Consider the following 17838-nt stretch of genomic DNA (forward strand, 5'->3'; position numbering starts at 1 on the left):
TCAAGTTGAGTGGAGATGAGTTTGCTATTTGGCACAGCTTTTTGCATCAATAAAGCAAGTAAAAGGTGTGAAAGATAAAAAAAAGGGTGAAAGTGTGAAAAGTGAATTGGCCAAATTGAGGTGCATATAAAGTTTTTGCTTTCTTTCAATTCACTAATGGGGCTCATTTGAATCAGGTGAATTGAGTTCTGCTTTTGGAAACTGGGTTAAGAAGGGGTGCACCGGTCCTGGAGGTACTGCAATACCAGGTCAATGCGTGCAGTGGACAGAGCAAGATTTTTTCCATCTCCTTGTTCTAAAAATCCATTTAATATATGGTCCCCAGAGAGGGGACGTATCAGATATTAAACTGATAAGAACAGATTTAATTTTTTTTTTTTTCTGTTTATCAGTAGGACTTCAAAATAACAAAGGTGATCGCCTCCCGTTGCCTGGGAACCGTCCAGGCACAAGAGGGCTATGTGTCACCAGAAGGCGCACACACTTCCTCAAGGCCGGCAGACGTGCAATCCCAGGCACCTTCCAGTACCGACCAAGGTAGCGTCCTCCGAAACTACACTTGATCTTAGCCAAAAGGCCGAGAAGCTATAACCCAAATTGGTTACGGCCTTGAGTGGCACCCTGGCCTATACCGGACACATCTTAGGGAGAGGGAGACAAACCCACGCCTACAGAAGACATTTTGTCACCAAGCCAACCCTTGAAAAGGCTGTTTTGCAGAGCAAAAACAAGAAGAATGGTGCTTTTTGCAGCCGCCGCCCACTGCAATGAATCTGAATAACTCCTCCTTTTGGACACAAGCACCTCCCCTCCCCCTTGCAGTCTTTCCAATTCATGATATAAAAAGACGGACGGACAGGACAGGACAGGACAGGCTGCCTGACTTTCCGTCACTGCCACCCTTTGCCATCCTTGCCCGTAGAAAGCCCTTTCATCATCCCCAAACCCTAATCTTTTCCCTTCCCTTCCCAGATGCGTCTCACTCCCTTTCATTAGGAAGTGAGCGCAGCCTTTTCTCCGTTCTGCACATGCGCGACGTTAAACACAAATGCGCAGGTGTGACGCCCTAGCAGCAGTCGGACTGCTCGGCAGACACTTTGATGAAAAACAAAAAGGTTTTTTACGGGGGAGAATATTTGTGACGCCACCTGCGGTGTGCGGTAATAAGGAATACCGCCGCTGCTGTATGGGAGTGCCGGGGCTGATGGTGTTGGGGCAGCCTGGTGGTGATTCCCTCCGCAGGTAGGGGCCCCGGGACTCAGGGTAGGGAATAGGTAGGAACAGCCTATATTGATATAGGGCCGGCAGGACGCTGGGGGCCAGGGTACTCACTCAGGTGTGATGACGCATTCAGTGGACACAGACTCTGAGGTAAACAAAGTCTCTTGGTACTGCTGCACTCGGTGACTGCACGTGCGGTGGTCCCTTTCAGTGATTCTGTGGTGGACTGGAGCCTTCCTCCATACACTGTATACTGTGTGTGTCCCTGGCCCTGTTGGCTTGAAACCTTCGGGTCCCGTCCCTCTTTTTAATTGGGACCTGCTCTTAGCAGCTGGCACGTGGGATTTTCTGTGACTGCTCTGTGTGGGAAGTCCTATCCCTCCGCTGTGCTGACGCCGCTAATCTCTGAGCCGTCAAGTACAGGCCACTGTCTGCGACCCAGCCAGGCTCTCCTCAGGGAGCTCTTAATCCCCAGGTCCTCTCTCTTTTTCAGTTACTACCAACTGTCTAACTGACTCCTCCCACCAGCCTGTCTGACTCATAGGTGGGCGGTTCCTTTCCCAGCTGGAACCACGCCCCTGGTGTGCCTGACAAGTGTAGTGTTTGGGTGACTAGGATTTGTGCTGTTAGTACAGAATCACTGTTGCGGACCCCGGAACCAAGGAGGGTGGGCCCTGCACCAAGGATAGAGAATAGTGCAGTTCCCTGTGACACCCTGGATTAGTCCAGGGGCGTCACATTCCCCCTTGGTTAAACGTAGCTCGTCCCCGAGCTACAGTGCACCCAGAGTGTTTATTTTTATCTGCAAAAAGTGAACATTTTAATAAGAAAAACATATCTATCCATCCCACGCAGGGGAGGCACTTGAACCCAACGTTTCGCTTTCCCAGTCCTTCATCCCACCCCCAAAGTTCCAAAAGGAGGCAAGCCACCGTTCCTGTTGGTGGCCAGACCTGGGCCATATGTCTCCCAGGTCTCTCCTCCACCTGTGTCTTCTCCTGTAGGTGGGGATGCAGTCCGTGGCTATGAATGGGAAATAACCATTTACAATAGCACCAGTTCGTGCTGGCTACCACCAGTCCTGTAGCCAAAGGTCCATTTTCAATAAAACTTATCATTGGTCGTCAATCAGGTCATGAATCCAGGTAATTAAAATAAAATCAACATTCTTCTTATCAACACTCTATATCAACATGTCTTACATGACTATCTTTAGCATGGAAAATAGTAGAATTAAAAGCATGGAAAATACTAAACATTTTTAAATTTACTCTATATTTAGACTATTTACATTAGGGTAGAGTAGCCGGGTTCCGCTACCATTCCTCATCTCTGAACCTATGTGGGGGCTGACCAAAGTTCACACGGGTGGACCTTCTCAGCTCCTGGCTTCCCTCTAACCCTTGTACTGTGGTGTTTGCTACTACCTGTTCCCCACTACTGGTGCTAGGTGTTGTAGGTGGTAATCTACGTGTTCGTGGTGCTGGTATGGGTACTTCTCTAGGTGCAATGATTTCAGGCCTCCTTGGTTCTGGTTCTTCCGCGGGTTGCGGGAATGTGAGTACAGGCACAATCACTGCTCCATTGTACATAGGCCAATCTTCCGGGAAGTCACCTAGGATGGTGTGGATCACTCTCTTCTTTTTCTCAGTCACTTGAGGTTGGGGCTGTTCTTCCTTCTGGATGTTCAGGGGTTCAGGGCACTTTTTCAAGTGGTCATGGGAAATTACAGCTGTGGTTCTTCCTTGGTCCTTGCTGACAAGACAGGTCTTCTGGTTGTTGAAATTGGAAGGCTGGACCACATATGGCTCTCTTTCCCACTGGTCGTCCAGTTTATGCATCTTTCTTTTTCTTTTTAAGACCACTTCTCCTGGTGAAAATGGAGGGGCTTGGGCTTGCTTGTTAAAGCTTCTTTCTTGCTTTTCCCTACTTTGGTCCAGATTCTCCTCGACATACTCTTGAATTTGCCTGTATTGAGCTCTACGCTTGGTATCCCAATCTGCATTTGGGGAATAAACTTCAGGCATCTCAACTTCCATCTCCAGATCCACTGGCAGTTACTGAGGCCCGGTCCTGATCTGTCCAGGTCTCCGCCTCCAGCTCTGCGGCGCCTGATAACTGGCCGAGTAGTACAGACGCTTGCTGCCGGTCATTCATCCCAAACATATCCAGGAGTGTGCGGATTTTTCTTTTGAATCCTTGCAGAGTGTCAGGGGAACCATCATATTGTGGTAGCCAGGTAGCGCCTGGCACATACGGTAAAGTCATTGGCATTATCTGCGCGGTCGCTCGTGCGTCCATGTCACCTTGATCTTGAGGGGGAACTGCCGCTGCGCTCGCTTCACCCGGCGCCGACATCTTTCTATGCCCCCTTGGTTTTCAGCAGCAAGATGGCGGCAACTGAATTTTTTTTTTTTTTATTCACTTTGGGCTCAACAGTTTTGGAGAAGGTGCACGTCACCCAGGTTAGTGGGTCCAGTCCAATCCTGTTCGTGACGCCAAAAATCAATGTGTGACGCCCTAGCAGCAGTCGGACTGCTCGGCAGACACTTTGATGAAAAACAAAAAGGTTTTTTACAGGGGAGAATATTTGTGACGCCACCTGCGGTGTGCGGTAATAAGGAATACCGCCGCTGCTGTATGGGAGTGCCGGGGCTGATGGTGTTGGGGCAGCCTGGTGGTGATTCCCTCCGCAGGTAGGGGCCCCGGGACTCAGGGTAGGGAATAGGTAGGAACAGCCTATATTGATATAGGGCCGGCAGGACGCTGGGGGCCAGGGTACTCACTCAGGTGTGATGACGCATTCAGTGGACACAGACTCTGAGGTAAACAAAGTCTCTTGGTACTGCTGCACTCGGTGACTGCACGTGCGGTGGTCCCTTTCAGTGATTCTGTGGTGGACTGGAGCCTTCCTCCATACACTGTATACTGTGTGTGTCCCTGGCCCCGTTGGCTTGAAACCTTCGGGTCCCGTCCCTCTTTTTAATTGGGACCTGCTCTTAGCAGCTGGCACGTGGGATTTTCTGTGACTGCTCTGTGTGGGAAGTCCTATCCCTCCGCTGTGCTGACGCCGCTAATCTCTGAGCCGTCAAGTACAGGCCACTGTCTGCGACCCAGCCAGGCTCTCCTCAGGGAGCTCTTAATCCCCAGGTCCTCTCTCTTTTTCAGTTACTACCAACTGTCTAACTGACTCCTCCCACCAGCCTGTCTGACTCATAGGTGGGCGGTTCCTTTCCCAGCTGGAACCACGCCCCTGGTGTGCCTGACAAGTGTAGTGTTTGGGTGACTAGGATTTGTGCTGTTAGTACAGAATCACTGTTGCGGACCCCGGAACCAAGGAGGGTGGGCCCTGCACCAAGGATAGAGAATAGTGCAGTTCCCTGTGACACCCTGGATTAGTCCAGGAGCGTCACACAGGCGTGCGTTCCATTACCCTCACTGCATTCCACTCCCATACAGGAAGTGGGCGCAGCTATTACTACGGTCGCACATAAAAGAACCCACGGCCACCACTGCACATAGCTGACTCCACCACAGGACACCCACTTCTACACCAACGCAGGTAAGACAGGATCGGCACCTCTATGCTCCCGTTACAATCAGGCTCAGTCACCATGTGATAACGCTCTCAACTCTTTAGTTGCAGGCTCCCCTTGCTTCACCTCCACTGGCTGTGCTGCCATTTCCTCTCCCACCTGGAAGGTATACTTTATTCCACTATTTTCCTGTTTCTCTCTTCCCCCTTTTCCCATAACCTACTTTTATCTGCATTTGTGGGGTATCTATATGCTATTTACATCATAGTTTTATTCATTAATATGGAAGGGAAGAGTGCCCATGAGAGTGTTGAACTGCGGAGAGCAAGAGATTAAGCTGCTCCGATTTGCCACCATTGATAAGCTGTTCTCAGTAGATACACATGCTATCCAAACAGCAGCATCCACCATTGCTTCAGCCCACCCATTCAGTGACAGCTCACCAAGTCAGCCAGAGGAGTGGTGTAAGGAATTACACGTAGGCACTGACTCCACACCTTCACATCACAAGAAGGGGGTCTACAGGCTAGTGCAAGAATACGAGCAAGTCTTCAGCAAACATCCGCTAGACTTTTGAAGAATAAAAGGGGTCAAACACTACATCCCCACAAGTGCACACCCACCCATCAAAGATAGATATAAGCCAAAACTACCTGCACATTACCAGTGTACCAAGGACATGTTGAGCAACATGAAGGAGGCTGGGGTTATCCGTGACAGTTGTAGCCTCTGGGCAGCTCCGTTGGTCCTGTTAAAGAAGAAGGACAGCACCACTCCCCTGTATTGAGGAACAGCTAGCTGCATTGAGAACTGCAAATTATTTTTCTACCCTTGATCTCACTAGTCGCTATTGGCAAGTGTCCGTTGCTGAGGCAGACCGGGAGAAGACCGCCTTTGCCACCCCGATGGGTCTCTGCGAGTTCAAAAGCATGCCCTTCGAGCTGTGCAATTTGCCAGGAACCTTCCAGAGGCTGATGGAATGCTGCTTGGGACACCGAAACTTTGAAACGGTACTGCTATACCTTTATGATGTTATTGTTTATTCTAAAGCAAACAAGATTTTAGGGTGTATAAAAAGGGAGATTAGATCCGGTGAGCCCAACGTATTGTTACCCCTCTATAAATCACTTGTAAGGCCACATCTGGAATATGGGGTAAAGTCCTGAGCAGGTTGATAACCATTGGTTTGAGCATGGTAGGGTGTAGTGCGCATCTTCCTGCATCGGTAAAAGCTGCAGAAGTCCTTGAAGATTTCCGCTTCAAAGGCTGTGCCTTGATCTGTGAGGACTCTCTCTGAGTAGCCATGAGGTCTGCATAAGTGTGCTTGGAAGACCTTCGCTGCAGTATGGGCCATTAGATCTTTGACTTGTACCACAACCATAAATCTCGAGTAGTTGTCTACCATCGTAAGTGCATACGTGAGCTCGCCTCGATATTCTGCAACAAAACTCCCTTTTTCGATTTCAGTTTCAGCAAACACTACTCTTCCTGTAGAAAATATTTATCATTACCTAAGACAGTCATTCTAATGCATGACAATATTAAGGCAATTTAGTTAAAACTTGTTTTAACTCACCTTTAAGGGGATTGATGTATTTCATGGTCAATCCAGGTTTGTCAGTGATGGCACTGACATAATGTATGGCGTCTTTTTCGGGCGTTATCCTTTGCCTTTTCATTGTGAAAATCCAGTTGCCTATATCAAAGCAAATTCTACTACTTGTAAAGTATGCAGAAAATGAAATGTAGAACATATAACATCAACTGCTTAGGAACGCATCATAGGTTAGTACTTAAAAGGATATTGTCATGTTCTAGTCATAATGCAAGCTGGACATTTTTCATGTTACCCTGTAATCGCCGGCCTGTTCTAATGCTCACAAGCCAAGATATAGGCTCAGCTGCTAAGGCTTCCCTCTGCCTTCTGAATGAAACTTGAATATGTCTGGGTCACTGTGTATATAGCAGGTGCTCAGAAAAAATAAGAGTCAATTCAATAGAAATAGCTCTGGCACACTATAGTGATCAATAACGTAAGAAAAGAACTCTTGGAATGCTGAAAATTCTTTATTTGTGCAAAAGGATAATTCATCCAACGTTTCGACCTTGTTTTTAGGTCTTTATCAAGGATAAAGTTATCTAAGATCATAAAGGGTTACAAAACCATATAAACACGTAATTAGTACATAGTACAACATAACAGTACAATATATTGCTACTTGAGAGTACAATGGGTCAAATGACCATGATGCACATACAAAAAATTTTTCCAAAGCCATAGTGAAAACATTTGTACTGAGGAAAGAAAATTTCCACATGACCTATCTGGAGAAACATTCTGGATCAAACAACCAAAAATAGTCAAGCAGGTAAATACACACCTATATGGATAACAGGATGATATGTGTTCAATTGTATGGCGTCATTGCCATTAAGGTACAAATGGAAAACTTGCAATCCTATATAGTGAAGGAAATGAACACATATCATATCAAAGAACACAGGAACATGGGTGTGAGAAAAACCTCAATGTTTATACTTTGTTCTTTATAATGGTGTGAACATGTATATGTCTCAGTACCTTATGCACTTGAGAATTCTAGTGAGTAGATCATGAAAGCCTATTTCAGAACTGGAATCGGTAAATAATTGTAGGTGGAATCTAAATGAAAAGATGGTACAAGTGTTATCATGACACGTGGGCTATAACACAATGGACCGTGTGACAAAGAAGAAAGGAGAGAAAGAAGAGGAAGAAAATGCAACTACCTGTAACATTACGTGATAGTCACTGGTAAGTATCACTTGACAATTCAAGTGAAAAAGGATTCCTTTATTAAAGGGTTCTCAGTCGCCTCAGGATCATGAAATACTAGGGTAAATGATATGAGAATGGGTAAGAAGCACCACTAAAGGAAATATGAGATGCAGGACATATATCTATAAACCCCTGAACTACATGATAGAAATAAAAAGAAGAAAAAAGAAAAAAAAGAAGAAAGAAGAAGAACACATAGAATGCGGAAAGAGAATGGGTACAACTACCTGAGTTACTGCAGGGAGGCCCCTGGTTGGTATTGTGAGGGTTAGTGGAATTCCTTCACTGAAGGGTTCTCAGTTGCCTCAGGTTCGTGAAAAATGCTATAGACAAATAATGCCCGGAGAAAAGGGGTTCATATACAGCGAATAATGGTAATACAAGGTACATGTGTCACATGTAATAGTATATATATATATATTGTACTAAGCTCTACACCAGAAATAGAAAGTAGTCCCTCTGCCTTCTGTCTAGGTGCCCTGAGTTATGTCCAGCCGCTATGAGTAAGGAAGGAGGTGGGCGGGATGTTCCGGCCACTCATCTCCGCCCCTCCGCTGCTATTGGGCGGTCGCTCAGTGACGTCGCTGTGACGCCGCACGGACCGCCCCCTTAGAAAGGAGGCGGTTCGCCGGTCACAGCGACGTCGCCGGGCAGGTAAGTATGTGTGACGGGTCTGGTCGGTGTTGTGCAGCATGGGCAGCGATTTGCCCGTGTCGCGCAACAGATGGGGGCGGGTATCCACACTAGCGATATCGGGACCGATATCGCAGTGTGTAAAGTAGCCTTTAATAAACTGTGTAAAGGATTTTAAGTAAAAATCCACAATAAACCAGCGCTAGATGGGTTTTTATAATTTTATTAATAGACCACAAATAAAACATTTTTTGCTATCCTTGTTTCAAGACAGAGTATTTGATAATATACAATACACTAATTATTACTAAAACCAAGGACCACATAAAACAAGGACCACATAAAGTAAAAAATGAAAGTAATGAGAATAAAATTCTTTTGTATAACCAATTAACTTCGAGGTGATACAATATTCACATTGATTTAGTTTTACCAGTCTAATGTAATGCCCCGGCCGGTGGCATATATTTTGTTTGGTTAATAATTTAGACTTATACAATGAAAGATGTACTATACCACCCCTGGCTAACTTACAAGTTTTAAGTTGTACAATATAAGTTTGCGACGTTATATTCGCCCCCAGGGCCTGGGGGAATAAACCTCACAACAACTTGACCGCAAAAAACACCCCGGATTTCTCCGTTGATTAGGCTGGAACCGCTATGTACAGGATTGACCTGTTAGACTTCCAGAGCGGACGTTTTGAGGCCAGTGGCCGCGACTAGTGCTGGCTCTGGGGGAGATGTATGGTTACCGACATCCCTCTTTACAGAGCCTTTATAACACTTCACAAGGCCACAAACCAGCCGGTCCCGTATTCTCCCAAATGTACTTTCGAAATCAAGCAGTACGAAGCCACTGAAAGCACCAAGATGTTGGCTGCGGACAACAATAAGATCAGCGGTAACTACTCAGCCTCTCCAGCGGGCAGTCCAGACCGTATCCAGTGTCAGCTGACTGATTCCACACAGGAGGAAGTTGCTTGGCAGGTTAGCACCACACAAGGCTCCGATCCGCTTCCAAACGAGCAATGCAGAACCGCTGGAGGTACCAATGTATCCTGGTTGCAGACAAAGGAAATGTCAGCGGTAACCTCTCAACCTCTCCAGCAGGCAATCCGTACCGTGTCCAGTGGAAGCCGGTTGATTCCACACGAGGGAGAGATTACTTGGCAGGTTATCACCGCACAGGTGAGGTAGGCAAAAACAGAGTCCTGATCCGACGCGCGTTTCGGGGGCGTGTAACGGCCCCCTTCCTCAAGGATAACTCAGCTGTTGCCTAGAGCACTATTTATGCATATATTTAATTGGTTATAATTTGCATAAAATTAAACAATGTTTAAATTCAACCAACATTCAATGACCACTACATATATCAATTTGTGAAAGACCGTTCATAATAGCCATATAATATAATTATGTGCAAAGGTTTTTCTAAAGGTTTTTCTAAAAAGACCTATATATAGCCTTGCTTGTATCATCATATACTGGGAAGACAATGTGTATATATGCATATGCTTTTTTTCAACAATAAATTTAACAAAAGGACATCATAAAGGTGTAATATAAATTTGCTATAATATGAAAAGCCCCTTATATCTACATCAACCTTGGGCAAGTGAAGCACCAATTTTAATATATATTATGCATATATACACATATATCTCCATGACAATCGCTTTTTTTTTTTTTTTTTTTTTCCTTCTCTCCGTATTATTATCAGTACCTATTACTCCTCTACCTATAAAAATATAAATTAATTAAAAGGAAACAGTTCTATATCATTATTGAGTCCATATGGTTTCAAGGTGTTCAATTCAAAAATCCATTGGCTTTCTGCTCGTGACATTTTTTTAATGAAATCGCCACCTCTCCAATCCTTAGTTATTTTTTGTACGCCCCATACTTGGGATCCTTTAAAGGACCCTCCATGTTTTAACACATAATGTCTGGATAGGGGGTGCTTAGTACATTTATTTTTAACACTTCTAATGTGCTCACCCACCCTTTTCCATAGGGGTCTAATAGTTCTCTCAATGTATTTTTTCTGACAGGGACATTGAATTCAATATACTACTCCCTTTGATTGACATGTAATAAATTCTCTAATCATGACTTCTGACTGCCCCTGTAAGAAGGATTTCCGTGAAATATTTTTTGTATTCTTACATACTATACAGCTTTTGCATGGAAAAAAACCTTTCAGGTCAAATAATCCTCCCTTATTAGGTGCTGTAAGATTACGTATGGTGGGTGCCACTAAATTGCCAATATTGTTTGCCTTCCTATATATGAATATAACGTCGCAAACTTGTACATAAATATTGTACAACTTAAAACTTGTAAGTTAGCCAGGGGTGGTATAGTACATCTTTCATTGTATAAGTCTAAATTATTAACCAAACAAAATATATGCCACCGGCCGGGGCATTACATTAGACTGGTAAAACTAAATCAATGTGAATATTGTATCACCTCGAAGTTAATTGGTTATACAAAAGAATTTTATTCTCATTACTTTCATTTTTTATTTTATGTGGTCCTTGTTTTATGTGGTCCTTGGTTTTAGTAATAATCAGTGTATTGTATATTATCAAATACTCTGTCTTGAAACAAGGATAGCAAAAAATTTTTTATTTGTGGTCTATTAATAAAATTATAAAAACCCATCTAGCGCTGGTTTATTGTGGATTTTTACTTAAAATCCTTTACACAGTTTATTAAAGGCTACTTTACACACTGCGATATCGGTACCGATATCGCTAGTGTGGATACCCGCCCCCATCTGTTGCGCGACACGGGCAAATCGCTGCCCATGCTGCACAACACCGACCAGACCCGTCACACATACTTACCTGCCCGGCGACGTCGCTGTGACCGGCGAACCGCCTCCTTTCTAAGGGGGCGGTCCGTGCGGCGTCACAGCGACGTCACTGAGCGACCGCCCAATAGCAGCGGAGGGGCGGAGATGAGTGGCCGGAACATCCCGCCCACCTCCTTCCTTCCTCATAGCGGCTGGGAGGCAGGTAAGGAGAGGTTCCTCGTTTCTGCGGTGTCACACGGAGCGATGTGTGCTGCCGCAGGAGCGACGAACTACATCGTTACTGCTGCAGTAACGATAATCGAGAATGGAGACCCATGTCACCGATGAGCGATTTTGCACGTTTTTGCAGCGATGCAAAATCGCTCATCGGTGTCACACGCAGCAACATCGCTAATGCGGCCGGATGTGCGTCACAAATTCCGTGACCCCAACGACTCCGCATTAGCGATGTCGCAGCGTGTAAAGCCCCCTTTAGTGGGAGTGGTGTACAGGGTCTTAGCAGTAAAGAGTATTCCATATTTCTGCCAGATACCCACAGAGATATTGAAATCTGAAAAAAGAGACTTCTGCTCATTGAAGGTAAGAACTGCTCACATAGCGTTCAACTCCACAGCAAACGAGTGCTCTAGCACTGGCATCTCAGCAGGGATATTCCCCTACTACACATGTGTGTCTGGGTCCCTGTGACAGTTTACAGGACATAACTCAGGGCACCTAGACAGAAGGCAGAGGGACTACTTTCTATTTCTGGTGTAGAGCTTAGTACAATATATATATATATACTATTACATGTGACACATGTACCTTGTATTACCATTATTCGCTGTATATGAACCCCTTTTCTCCGGGCATTATTTGTCTATAGCATTTTTCACGAACCTGAGGCAACTGAGAACCCTTCAGTGAAGGAATTCCACTAACCCTCACAATACCAACCAGGGGCCTCCCTGCAGTAACTCAGGTAGTTGTACCCATTCTCTTTCCGCATTCTATGTGTTCTTCTTCTTTCTTCTTTTTTTTCTTTTTTCTTCTTTTTATTTCTATCATGTAGTTCAGGGGTTTATAGATATATGTCCTGCATCTCATATTTCCTTTAGTGGTGCTTCTTACCCATTCTCATATCATTTACCCTAGTATTTCATGATCCTGAGGCGACTGAGAACCCTTTAATAAAGGAATCCTTTTTCATTTGAATTGTCAAGTGATACTTACCAGTGACTATCACGTAATGTTACAGGTAGTTGCATTTTCTTCCTCTTCTTTCTCTCCTTTCTTCTTTGTCACACGGTCCATTGTGTTATAGCCCACGTGTCATGATAACACTTGTACCATCTTTTCATTTAGATTCCACCTACAATTATTTACCGATTCCAGTTCTGAAATAGGCTTTCATGATCTACTCACTAGAATTCTCAAGTGCATAAGGTACTGAGACATATACATGTTCACACCATTATAAAGAACAAAGTATAAACATTGAGGTTTTTCTCACACCCATGTTCCTGTGTTCTTTGATATGATATGTGTTCATTTCCTTCACTATATAGGATTGCAAGTTTTCCATTTGTACCTTAATGGCAATGACGCTATACAATTGAACACATATCATCCTGTTATCCATATAGGTGTGTATTTACCTGCTTGACTATTTTTGGTTGTTTGATCCAGAATGTTTCTCCAGATAGGTCATGTGGAAATTTTCTTTCCTCAGTACAAATGTTTTCACTATGGCTTTGGAAAAATTTTTTGTATGTGCATCATGGTCATTTGACCCATTGTACTCTCAAGTAGCAATATATTGTACTGTTATGTTGTACTATGTACTAATTACGTGTTTATATGGTTTTGTAACCCTTTATGATCTTAGATAACTTTATCCTTGATAAAGACCTAAAAACAAGGTCGAAACGTTGGATGAATTATCCTTTTGCACAAATAAAGAATTTTCAGCATTCCAAGAGTTCTTTTCTTACGTTATTGATCACTATAGTGTGCCAGAGCTATTTCTATTGAATTGACTGTTATTTTTTCTGAGCACCTGCTATATACACAGTGACCCAGACATATTCAAGTTTCATTCAGAAGGCAGAGGGAAGCCTTAGCAGCTGAGCCTATATCTTGGCTTGTGAGCATTAGAACAGGCCGGCGATTACAGGGTAACATGAAAAATGTCCAGCTTGCATTATGACTAGAACATGACAATATCCTTTTAAGTACTAACCTATGATGCGTTCCTAAGCAGTTGATGTTATATGTTCTACATTTCATTTTCTGCATACTTTACAAGTAGTAGAATTTGCTTTGATATAGGCAACTGGATTTTCACAATGAAAAGGCAAAGGATAACGCCCGAAAAAGACGCCATACATTATGTCAGTGCCATCACTGACAAACCTGGATTGACCATGAAATACATCAATCCCCTTAAAGGTGAGTTAAAACAAGTTTTAACTAAATTGCCTTAATATTGTCATGCATTAGAATGACTGTCTTAGGTAATGATAAATATTTTCTACAGGAAGAGGAGTGTTTGCTGAAACTGAAATCGAAAAAGGGAGTTTTGTTGCAGAATATCGAGGCGAGCTCACGTATGCACTTACGATGGTAGACAACTACTCGAGATTTATGGTTGTGGTACAAGTCAAAGATCTAATGGCCCATACTGCAGCGAAGGTCTTCCAAGCACACTTATGCAGACCTCATGGCTACTCAGAGAGAGTCCTCACAGATCAAGGCACAGCCTTTGAAGCGGAAATCTTCAAGGACTTCTGCAGCTTTTACCGATGCAGGAAGATGCGCACTACACCCTACCATGCTCAAACCAATGGTTATCAACCTGCTCAGGACTTTACCCCATATTCCAGATGTGGCCTTACAAGTGATTTATAGAGGGGTAACAATACGTTGGGCTCACCGGATCTAATCTCCCTTTTTATACACCCTAAAATCTTGTTTGCTTTAGAATAAACAATAACATCATAAAGGTATAGCAGTACCGTTTCAAAGTTTCGGTGTCCCAAGCAGCATTCCATCAGCCTCTGGAAGGTTCCTGGCAAATTGCACAGCTCGAAGGGCATGCTTTTGAACTCGCAGAGACCCATCGGGGTGGCAAAGGCGGTCTTCTCCCGGTCTGTCTCAGCAACGGACACTTGCCAATAGCGACTAGTGAGATCAAGGGTAGAAAAATAATTTGCAGTTCTCAATGCAGCTAGCTATTCCTCAATACAGGGGAGTGGTGCTGTCCTTCTTCTTTAACAGGACCAACGGAGCTGCCCAGAGGCTACAACTGTCACGGATAACCCCAGCCTCCTTCATGTTGCTCAACATGTCCTTGGTACACTGGTAATGTGCAGGTAGTTTTGGCTTATATCTCTCTTTGATGGGTGGGTGTGCACTTGTGGGGATGTAGTGTTTGACCCCTTTTATTCTTCAAAAGTCTAGCGGATGTTTGCTGAAGACTTGCTCATATTCTTGCACTAGCCTGTAGACCCCCTTCTTGTGATGTGAAGGTGTGGAGTCAGTGCCTACGTGTAATTCCTTACACCACTCATCTGGCTGACTTGGTGAGCTGTCACTGAATGGGTGGGCTGAACAATGGTGGATGCTGCTGTTTGGATAGCATGTGTATCTACTGAGAACAGCTTATCAATGGTGGCAAATCGGAGCAGCTTAATCTCTTGCTCTCCGCAGTTCAACACTCTCATGGGCACTCTTCCCTTCCATATTAATGAATAAAACTATGATGTAAATAGCATATAGATACCCCACAAATGCAGATAAAAGTAGGTTATGGGAAAAGGGGGAAGAGAGAAACAGGAAAATAGTGGAATAAAGTATACCTTCCAGGTGGGAGAGGAAATGGCAGCACAGCCAGTGGAGGTGAAGCAAGGGGAGCCTGCAACTAAAGAGTTGAGAGCGTTATCACATGGTGACTGAGCCTGATTGTAACGGGAGCATAGAGGTGCCGATCCTGTCTTACCTGCGTTGGTGTAGAAGTGGGTGTCCTGTGGTGGAGTCAGCTATGTGCAGTGGTGGCCGTGGGTTCTTTTATGTGCGACCGTAGTAATAGCTGCGCCCACTTCCTGTATGGGAGTGGAATGCAGTGAGGGTAATGGAACGCACGCCTGCGCATTTGTGTTTAACGTCGCGCATGTGCAGAACGGAGAAAAGGCTGCGCTCACTTCCTAATGAAAGGGAGTGAGACGCATCTGGGAAGGGAAGGGAAAAGATTAGGGTTTGGGGATGATGAAAGGGCTTTCTACGGGCAAGGATGGCAAAGGGTGGCAGTGACGGAAAGTCAGGCAGCCTGTCCTGTCCTGTCCTGTCCGTCCGTCTTTTTGTATCATGAATTGGAAAGACTGCAAGGGGGAGGGGAGGTGCTTGTGTCCAAAAGGAGGAGTTATTCAGATTCATTGCAGTGGGCGGCGGCTGCAAAAAGCACCATTCTTCTTGTTTTTGCTCTGCAAAACAGCCTTTTCAAGGGTTGGCTTGGGTGACAAAATGTCTTCTGTAGGTGTGGGTTTGTCTCCCTCTCCCTAAGATGTGTCCGGTATAGGCCAGGGTGCCACTCAAGGCCGTAACCAATTCGGGTTATAGCTTCTCGGCCTTTTGGCTAAGATCAAGTGTAGTTTCGGAGGACGCTACCTTGGTCGGTACTGGAAGGTGCCTGGGATTGCACGTCTGCCGGCCTTGAGGAAGTGTGTGCGCCTTCTGGTGACACATAGCCCTCTTGTGCCTGGACGGTTCCCAGGCAACGGGAGGCGATCACCTTTGTTATTTTGAAGTCCTACTGATAAACAGAAAAAAAAAAAAATTAAATCTGTTCTTATCAGTTTAATATCTGATACGTCCCCTCTCTGGGGACCATATATTAAATGGATTTTTAGAACAAGGAGATGGAAAAAATCTTGCTCTGTCCACTCCACGCATTGACCTGGTATTGCAGTACCTCCAGGACCGGTGCACCCCTTCTTAACCCAGTTTCCAAAAGCAGAACTCAATTCACCTGATTCAAATGAGCCCCATTAGTGAATTGAAAGAAAGCAAAAACTTTATATGCACCTCAATTTGGCCAATTCACTTTTCACACTTTCACCCTTTTTTTTATCTTTCACACCTTTTACTTGCTTTATTGATGCAAAAAGCTGTGCCAAATAGCAAACTCATCTCCACTCAACTTGACCAACTCTGCTATGTCCCGTGCAGTATCTTATTCTCAGTCTTATCTAGATCATTTGCAATTGAATAGAATAGATCCCTTTTGGCTGCTTATGACTGTGTAAAATATGTAGTTTTACTGGGCTGGGATGAGAGAATCCATTGAAGCATGGTGTAGGGATTGTGGTTCCTGTGTGCTAAGAAGAGAGGCTGGCACCAGCCAGAAAGCCCCATTGCAGCCAATAATCACTTAATAACTTTTTCAACTTGTCATCATATGGGAGGCCTTCCATTCCTTGTAGTAGTCTAGTTGCCCACCTTTGAACTGACTCTAACTTCTGAATGTCCTTTTTAAAATGTGGAGCCCAAAACTGGTTCCCATATTCCAGATGTAGCCTTACAAGTGATTTATAGAGGTGTAACAATACGTTGGGATCACGGGATCTAATCTCCCTTTTTATACACCCTAAAATCTTGTCCCAAGCAGCATTCCATCAGCCTCTGGAAGGTTCCTGGCGCATTGCACAGCTCGAAGGGCATGCTTTTGAACTCGCAGAGACCCATAGGGGTGGCGAAGGCGGTCTTCTCCCGGTCTGCCTCAGCAACGGACACTTGCCAATAGTGACTAGTGAGATCAAGGGTAGAAAAATAATTTGCAGTTCTCAATGCAGCTAGCGATTCCTCAATACGGGGAGTGGTGCCGTCCTTCTTTTTTAACAGGATCAACAGAGCTGCCCAAAGGCTACAACTGTCACGGATAACCCCAGCCGCCTTCATGTTGCTCAACATGTCCTTGGTACACTGGCAATGTGAAGGTGGTATTGGCTTATAGCTCTCTTTGATGGGTGGGTGTGCACCTTTGGGGATGTGGTGTTGGACCCCTTTTATTCCCCCAAAATCTAGCGGGCTTCCCACCGGTAACCCGCTCCCCAGCTTGGATGGATGCTGAGGGAGCCCCTTTTGCCCGCAGGCTCTGGCCCTGGGAACTGTAGCCTTGGCGGTGACTGTGCTTCCCTCTACGGTGTGAGCTGTTGCCTTCAATCGGGTCTTGACTGCTGGGAAACCCTGGAGGTTCCCGTCGCTAACGGATTTGACCGGTTTTACGGCGACTCCTAGCCTGGTCGGGGTCCGTAGGCCCTGCCGGATGGTGCTGGCTTCTCTTCACTCCCCGATCTGGTACCGGCGGGCCACCGCCCATCCCCGGTCCGTACGGTTCACTCCAATCAGCCTCTCCTGCAGAAGGTCACCACCGTCTGCCAACCTTGCTGAGTGCCCGGGCCACACACCCGGACACGGTCAGTCTCCTCTCCTCTTCACTTCTCTAACTCCAAAACTGATCTCTAATCTGACTCCTTTTCCCGCCTCCAGGACTGTGAACTCCTCGGTGGGTGGGATCAACCGCCTGGCCCACCCCCTGGTGTGGACATCAGCCCCTGGAGGAAGGCAACTAGGATTTGTGTTTAGCTTCGGTGTGCCTAGCCGGAGTGTAGAGTGTGTTGGTGTAGTACCTGTGACGACCTGGCTTGTCCAGGGCGCCACATTCCCCTATAGTAAAATGCAGACCGTCCGCGGGCTGCCCGTCCATCACCGGTTTTATTTTCACAACTGAAAAAGAATAAAACGGTAAAACATGTAAAAGCATCATAAACA

General features: G+C 45.2%; 2 pseudogenes; one reads left to right on the plus strand and one right to left on the minus strand.

The window, feature by feature from the left end:
* Positions 1-211: 211 nt before the first annotated feature.
* LOC142262727 (U2 spliceosomal RNA) lies at positions 212-418 on the minus strand (annotated as a pseudogene).
* A 15376-nt stretch (positions 419-15794) lies between these two features.
* Positions 15795-16001, plus strand: LOC142262728 (U2 spliceosomal RNA; annotated as a pseudogene).
* Positions 16002-17838: the final 1837 nt, after the last annotated feature.

Source organism: Anomaloglossus baeobatrachus, unplaced genomic scaffold (genome assembly GCF_048569485.1).
Source record: "Anomaloglossus baeobatrachus isolate aAnoBae1 unplaced genomic scaffold, aAnoBae1.hap1 Scaffold_2495, whole genome shotgun sequence".
Classification (NCBI taxonomy): Eukaryota; Metazoa; Chordata; class Amphibia; order Anura; family Aromobatidae; genus Anomaloglossus; species Anomaloglossus baeobatrachus.